Here is an 8,196-nt window from a genome sequence, read left to right on the forward strand (position 1 = left end):
GGGATAGGACTCGGTGGACAAAAAGTGCAAGAGTGAAGTAGATGATTTGGCAGATGTAGTTTGTGCTAAGAGAGATTTCTGGAGTGACAAGAGGTAAACGAATGGCATATATATATATATATATATATATATATATATATATATATATATATATATAGAGAGAGAGAGAGAGAGAGACAGCAAGACACTGATATAATCATTTTCTACAACGGATACGATATGACATTCAGACAATTGATTAGTAAAACCGGGAGAGAACCTGTGCATCAGGAAAAGAATTGTCCAAAGGAGTAAAATCTCCAAATCATTAGCTATATGCAGCTCCAACGGGACAGAGCGAAAAAGGCTCATGAAGGAACTCATCCAGGAGTCTCTCCACATGGACAGGCACTACAAGTTTCCTAGTCTGGAGACACACACAGGGCCCCTGCTAGTTCACAGTGCAAACCTCAGGGCAAAAACCTCTCCCTCTTCAGTGTCTTTACATCTGAAAATATGAAAAGTGACCAAGGGCCAAGGAGAGCTACAATGGTGTCAATATTGAGTTGTAAATCAGAATGTGCCAAGTGTTTTGCACAAAATCACCTGTGCCACAGTGATTCTGTTGTTCTCTCTGTCTCTCTCTCCCTCACACACACACACAAACACACAATCTCACAGTTACAAAAACACACAAATCCACAGAGGCACAGGCACAAACGGAGTTATACACATGCACACTGGACAGCTTTTGCAAGGCAGGGCCCTGGGTGAATCCTGCTTTGCACTTCCTGCAAGCACGCCCAGCCTTTTAAGGCCAGCTCTGAGCTCCCATTGTCTGGCTTACTTCAGAAGGCCCACAGACAGGGCACCAGCAATGCTCTGATATGCCAGAGGCCTAGGCCACGCCCAGAACCCCTGCCAGCAATATCATTGGCCAGTGTGCTAGGACACGCCCAGGAGTGTCAAGGCCCCTAGTCAGTGATTGGCCAGCAACCTTGATCACTGCCCACACAGCCCTGCAGCACACTCATTGGGCAGCCCATGGAATGACCACCCAACAGCCACTTCTGCTGGAAAGAGATGAGAATTCAAAAACCTCCTACACTGTGTTCATTGATGACAAGTTCAAAGCTGGCTTGTAGAGATTGTAAGCAGCAGCTCTCATGCCCACAGAACCCAGACAGCCCTAGCCTTCACCATATTCTGTACTACCAGACTTCACAGTAATGTGTGTGTGAATGTGTCTGTCTGTCTGTCTGTCTGTCTGTGTCTGTGTGTGCTCAGAACTCACCTATAGTAGTCACAGAGCATGGATGAGAATGTAGCCAGCCTCACCTGCAACTTATGTACAGAGAACCTAGCTGGTCAGGGCAAGCCAGCTAGACCAGATTCTGGCTGAGCAAGAATGCATATGCAAAGGGACACTCATGTCTCCCTCTCCTGAGTTCCCAATTCAATCTCATGCCTCACTATCATCCAAACACTGCCAACGGTGTAAGCTGGTTCACCCCTCAAAATTCAGGGGCAGGAGGCTGTCCAGTCACGTTTGCCTGCCTACTCAGCCTCCAGACTCTCAGGCCACTGCTCAGGTCAGCTGATTCCAAGCCCAGAATGAACCTAGAAAGAGCTGTGTTTCAAAATAGATGGGAACTGTGTTTGACCAAACAGTAGTGGATGAACCCAGCCCCTTACACCTACCCTTTGGGTCCGGCTAAGTCAATTGCTTCTGTGGCCTCACAATCCCTGATCATGGTGTCCTGGTGTCCACACATCACACTCAGAGAGATTCCCAAAGTAGGCATGCATGAATGTCCCATACAAAGTCGCTCTGCTTGCAGAAAGCACAAAATCCCAGGGCCCATGCTATGGAGAGACAAAAGGAAGATGGATGACTCCATTAGCTGAATTAGGGCCTTCAAGTGGAGATCACAGCCTCGCCCCTCACCTGAGGGCCTGGATGCTGCTAATAAAGGCAATTGGAAATACCTGTTACCACTTGGGGCCTGAGGACATACTCAGGAATGCCACCAGGAGCTAGCAGGCTGGCAGACCTCCTGATCCCGGGATAGCTGTATTCCTAGTTGGGAGGGCCTTCGGGCCAGAGGTGAGAATATTCCCTAGATACAAGATACAACTTCAGGTTTCAAAAGGATTTGAAACCCCAGGAGGCACTTGGAAAAGACATTTCACAGCGATCAAGACACCCTCTTTCTGAACCCTGGAAGCTTCCGTTTTGCATGGAAATTCTGGACACTGGTGTGGCTATCAGTACCACAGATCCTTTACATTCGGCCCAATAGAGGGAAAGCACAATGTGTGTGCCAGGGGGGTAGAGTTTCACTGCTCTTGACCTGGGCTCTCATGGAATAAGGACAAGGATTCGGTGCAGGAAACTGGGGAGGGCTGCATTTAGGCTGAGTGTCAGTTCAGGGCCCTGGAGAATGGGAGTCAAGCACAGAGGTCCTGGACAACTGCAGGTGGAGATGGACATATGCCTGTTACCTGCAGCAGGAAGGCTGTCTCCTCAGTTCCCCAATTTACTATGCCATATGCAGGAGACTGAGTAATCCAAAGGGCAAAGAAAGGAAAATTTCAAAACCAGGAAGTCCAAGTTCACGATGCATGCACTGACTTCCATAAGGGCCCAGTGAAGAAGGTACTTAGAGACAGTCAGAGAGACAGGATGACAGAGACAGAAAAGGACTGAAATTTTGGCCGTGTGTTGATCAGTGCCAGAGCACTGAAGACAAACCCTCCATGCCCATGCATACTTCTTACAAGTGGCATTGTTATTTTATGTTTGTGAGGAAAGGTTACACTTAGAACATCTAGGTCTTAGCCCACTTTGAGAAGCAACAATTGACCTGCAGCCCACTCTCCAAAACTTCCCTCGCCTCTCCAATTTGGAAGAAGTCTTAGTGATGCTCCAGCCAAGATGTAGGCTGGCGTATTGCATATCCCTGTTCCAGCCTCATACTGTCCTGTGTGCAGGGAACTGCACTATGTCTATTTCTTTGATTTACAGTTTTGGGATAGGACTCGGGGACAAAAAGAGCAAGAGGGAAGTAGATGATTTGGCAGCGGTAGTATGTGCTGAGAGGGATTTGTTGAGTGATAAGAGGTATACGAATGGCTCTGTGAGATGTCTCTCATGACTGTAGCTCATAAGGACAGATGTATCCACATTACTACCCTAATCCAGAGCTTTGAAGGTCTCTAGCTAAAAAATATTTTCAGATCTCTACATATTACATATATATATATGAGAGAGAGATACTGACATAGTCATTTTCTACAATGGATTCGATATGACATTGAGACAATTGATTGCTAAAACCTGGAGAGAAACTGTGCATCAGGAAAAGAATTGTCCAAAGGAGTAAAATCTCAAAATCATTACCTATATACAGCTCCAACGGGACAGAGCGAAAAGGCTTGAGAAGGAACTCATCAAGGAGACTCTCCACATGGACAGGCACCACAAGTTTCCTAGTCTGGTAACAGACACAGTGCATCTGGTAGTTCCCAGTGCAAGCCTCAGGGCAAAAACCTCTCCCTCTTCAGTGTTTTTACATCTGAAAAGAAGAGAAGGGATCAAGGGCCAAAGAGAGCTACAATGGAGTCAATATTTAGCTGTAAATCAGAATGTACCAAGTGTTTTGCAAAAAAATCACTTTATTATAAACTGTGAGTGATACTGGCATGGAAATGAGGAGACAGAATATGGCTTTTGTAAGAAAGACTTACAAACTGAGGCTCCAGTAGCCTAGGTGAAATCGCCAACACAACAAGCCAGAGCTCATCAGTGCTCTGGTAACTCTTTTTGTATATCTGTGCCTGTCAGTAAAATAGGTATATAAGTAAAATATTAATGATTGAAGACAGAGTGTGTGAGAACATGTGAGATTTAGAGACAGAGAAGGCGAGAAGAGAAATAGATGCGTTGGAAAGAGACCAGAATTCAAAAACCTCCTTAAATTTGTTCATTGTGACAGGTTCAAACCTGGCTTGTAGAGATTGTTAGGCAGCAGCTCTCATGCCCACAGACCCCAGACAGCCCCAGCCTTCACCATATGCTGTACTACCAGACCTGACAGTAGTGTGTGTGTGTGTGTGTGTGTGTGTGTCTGTCTGTCTGTGTCTGTATGTGCTCAGTGCTTACCTATGGTAGTCTCAGAGCATGTGTTGGATGGTAGCCAGCCTCACCTGTAACATATATACAGAGAACCTAGCTGGTCAGGGCAAGCCAGCTAGCCCAGAATCTGCCTAAGAAGAATGCACATGCAAAGGGACTCTCATGTCTCCCTCTCCTGAGTTCCCAATTCAATTTCATGCCTCACTATCATCCAAAAACTGCCAACAGGGTAAGCTGGGGTACCCCTCAGAATTCAAGGGCAGGATCCTGTCCAGTCACATTTGGCTGCCTACTCAACCTCCAGACTCTCAGTCCACTGCTCAGGGCAGCAGATTACAATCCCAGAATGAACCCAGAAAGAGCTGTGTTTCAACATAGATGGGAACTGTGTTTGACCAAACAATAGTGGATGAACCTGTCCCCTTACACCTACACTTTGGGTCCAGCTAAGGCAATTGCTCCTGTGGCCTCACAATCCCTGATCATGGTGTCCTGGTGTCCACATATCACACTCAGAGAGATTCCCAGAAGTAGGCATGCATGAGTGTCACATACAAAGTCGCTCTGCTTGCAGGAAGCACAAACTCCCCGGGCCCTTGCTATGGAGAGAAAAAAGGAAGATGGATGCCTCCATTGGCTGAATTAGGAGCTTCCAGTGGAGATCACATCCCCGCACCACACCTGAGGGCCTGGCTGCTGCTTATAAAGGCAATTGGAAACACCTCCTACCACTTGAGGCCTGTGGACATGCTCAGGAATCCTTCCAGGAGCTAGCAGGATGACAGACCTCCTGAACCCGGGATAGCTGTGCTCCTAGTTGGGAGGGCCTTCGGGCCAGAGGTGTGAATATTCCCTAGATACGAGAACTAACTTCAGGTTTCAAAAGGATTTGAAACCCCAGGAGGCACTTGGAAAAGACATTTCACAGCCATCAAAACACCCTCTTTTTGAACCCTGGAAGCTTCCTTTTTGGATGTAAAATCTGGACAATGGTGTGGCCATCAGTACCACAGATCCTTTATATTCGGCCCAATAGAGGGAAAACACAATGTGTGTGCCAGGGGGATAGAGTTTCAATTCTCTTGACCTGGGCTCTCATGGAATAAGGACAAGGATGTGCTCCAGGAAATTGTGGACGGCTGCATTTAGGCTGAGTATCTGCCACAGGGCCCTGGAGAATGGGAGTCAAGCACAGAGGGTCTGGACAGCTGCAGCTGGAGATGGACATATGCCTGTTACCTGCAGCAGGAACGCTGTCTCCTAAGTGCTCCTCTGTACTATGCTATATGCATGAGACTAACTAATCCAAAGGGCAAAGAAAGGACAATTTCAACACTAGGAAGACCGAGTTCACAATGCATGCACTGACTTCCACAAAGGGTCCATGGAATAAGGCACATAGAGACAATCAGAGAGAAAGAATGAAGGGAGCTTGGGTTAGAGGCACAGTTGGTCGAGATGCCAGGGAACTATGTTGAAGCACAGGACACCGTTTTGAGCCCCTGGTCACCACTTACCCAGCTAGGGAAAAGCTGGACTAGTGTCAAATCAGAACTGCAGCTTTCTCTCTGTCTTTCTGCCTGCTTGTGCCATGCTCTCTCAATTTATGACTGTTTCCACCTCCTCAATAAGAAAGTTACAAATGATGTACAGATACAGGGAAAGTGGGAAAAGTTACCCCCTGCCCACTGTTACATGTAACAGTTGACTGTAAAGAATTCATCCTCCAAGAAAGAACAGAATAAATATTTGTGAAGTTAAAAACATTGTAGGTTAAATAGTGAACATTCTTTAGAGCCATGCAATACTAATCCATTGTGCATTGGATGTCACTTTCAAAAACAGTGCAGTAGTAGTTGTAGTAGTGTGTAGTATCTGCAAAAGGAAATGTATTGTGTGTCAAAAGTTCCCTTCAATTATAAGAGAAAATCTATCAGGCAGAAGAAATGACCACTCATGTGATATGGGACTAAATAAATAAATAAATATGCAAATAAATGGGGATGATCTAGGAGGATATGAAAAAAATAAAAACAAAGACCACAGGAAGACCTGATTACAGCAGAAATATAGAAAATGTCTGCTGAGAAACAACGGGCTGCTTCAAAACTTCCCTGACACTTCAGGGTCCAGGCAAAAAAGAAAGGCATACGTATTGAAGATTACACTAGAAAATGTAGACAAGTTCTGTGCTATGACAATTACAATGAGGATACTGATAGAAAAGCTATTGGAAATGCTACTGGAAGTTTTATAATTTATAATTGTAGTGAATCCTACTCCAACTATGTGACCAATTATTTATGAATAAGGAGGCTGTTATATATGTGGTAATTCTGCATTAAGATCAAATAAAAAGGTCAACAATTCTAAAAATGACTGATATATATATATATATATATATATATATATATATGTACATATATGTAAGTGTATCTTTATTATGGACTCTGAGGGATACTGGCATGGTTATGAGGAGACAGAGTATGGCTTGTGCCAGAGAGACTTACAAACCTGAGGCTCCAGAAACTGAGGTGAAATAGCCAACAAAACAAGCCAGAGCTCAGCAGTGCCCTGGTAACTCTCTTTATATATCAGGGCCTGTCAGTAAAATAAGTATATAAGTAAAATATTAATGAGTGCAGACAGAGTGAGTGAGAGCCTGTGAGAGTCAGAAACAGAGAAGGCAAGAAGAGAAATAGAAGAGTGGGAAAGAGACCAGAAGTCAAAAACCTCCCACACTGTGTTCATACATGACAGGTTCAAACCTGGGTTGTCGAGATTGTAAGGCAGCAGTCTCACGTCCACAGACCCCAGACTACCCCAGCCTTCACAATATGTGTGTAGTATTTACGACCCGAAATGTATTGTGAGTGTAAACTTCCTTTCAATTATAAGAGGAAAATCTATCAAGCAGAAGAAATGACCCCTCACGTAATATATAAATAAATAAATATGCAAATAAATGGGGATGATCTAGGAGGATTGAAAAAAATGAAAAATAAAAACAAAAAGCACAAGAAGACCTGATTCCAGCAGAAAATGGAAACCATCTCCTGAGAAACAGAGGGCTGCTTCAAAAATTCCGAGACACTTCAGAGTCCAGGGAAATTAAGATTTCAAGAGAATGAAAAAAAACTTATATGTACTGAAGCTTACACTAGAGAAAGGAGGCAAGTTCTGTACTATGATAGTTACAATAAGGATGCTGATAGAAATGCTATTAGAAATGCTACTGGAAGGTTCTATTATTTATAATTGTATTGAATCCTGCTCCAACTAGGTGGCCAATTATTAATGAAAAAGGAAGCTGTTATAAATGTGTTAATTCTGATAAAGATCAACATAGGTCGACAATTCTAAAAATGACAGATATATATATGCATATATATGTATATAGATGTATATGTTTATTATAAAGTCAGAGAGATACTGCCATGTAAATGAGGAGACAGAATATGGCTTGTGTCAGAGAGACTTACAAAGCTGTGGCTCCAGTAGCCTAGGTGATATCACCAACAAAACAAGCAAGAGCTCAGCAGTGCTCTGGTAATACCCTTTGTATATCTGGGCCTGTCAGTAAAATAATTATTAAGTAAAATATCAATGAGTGAAGATAGAGTGTGTGATAGCATGTGAGAGTTAGAGACAGAGAAGGCGAGAAGAGAAATAGATGAGTTGGAAAGAGATCAGAAGTCAAAAACCTCTTACACTGTGTTCATGGATGACAGGTTCAAAGCTGGCTTGTAGAGATTGTGAGGCAACAGCTCTCATGCCCACAGACCCCAGACAGCCCAAGCCTTCAGCAGATGCTGTACTTCCAGACCTCACAGTAATGTGTGTGTGTGTGTCTGTCTGTCTGTCTGTCTGTGTGTGTCACTGTGTGCTCAGAACTCACCTATAGTAGTCACAGAACATGGGTGGGAAGGTAGCCAGCCTCAGCTGCAACTTATGTACAGAGAACCTATCTAGTCAGGGCAAGAATGGCTGGCTAAGCAAGAATGCACATGCAAAAGGACTCTCATGTCTCCCTCTCCTGAGTTCCTGATTCAATATCATGCCTCACTATCATCCAAACA

The sequence above is a fragment of the Erinaceus europaeus genome (assembly GCF_950295315.1).
Source record: "Erinaceus europaeus chromosome 6 unlocalized genomic scaffold, mEriEur2.1 SUPER_6_unloc_8, whole genome shotgun sequence".
Lineage (NCBI taxonomy): Eukaryota > Metazoa > Chordata > Mammalia > Eulipotyphla > Erinaceidae > Erinaceus > Erinaceus europaeus.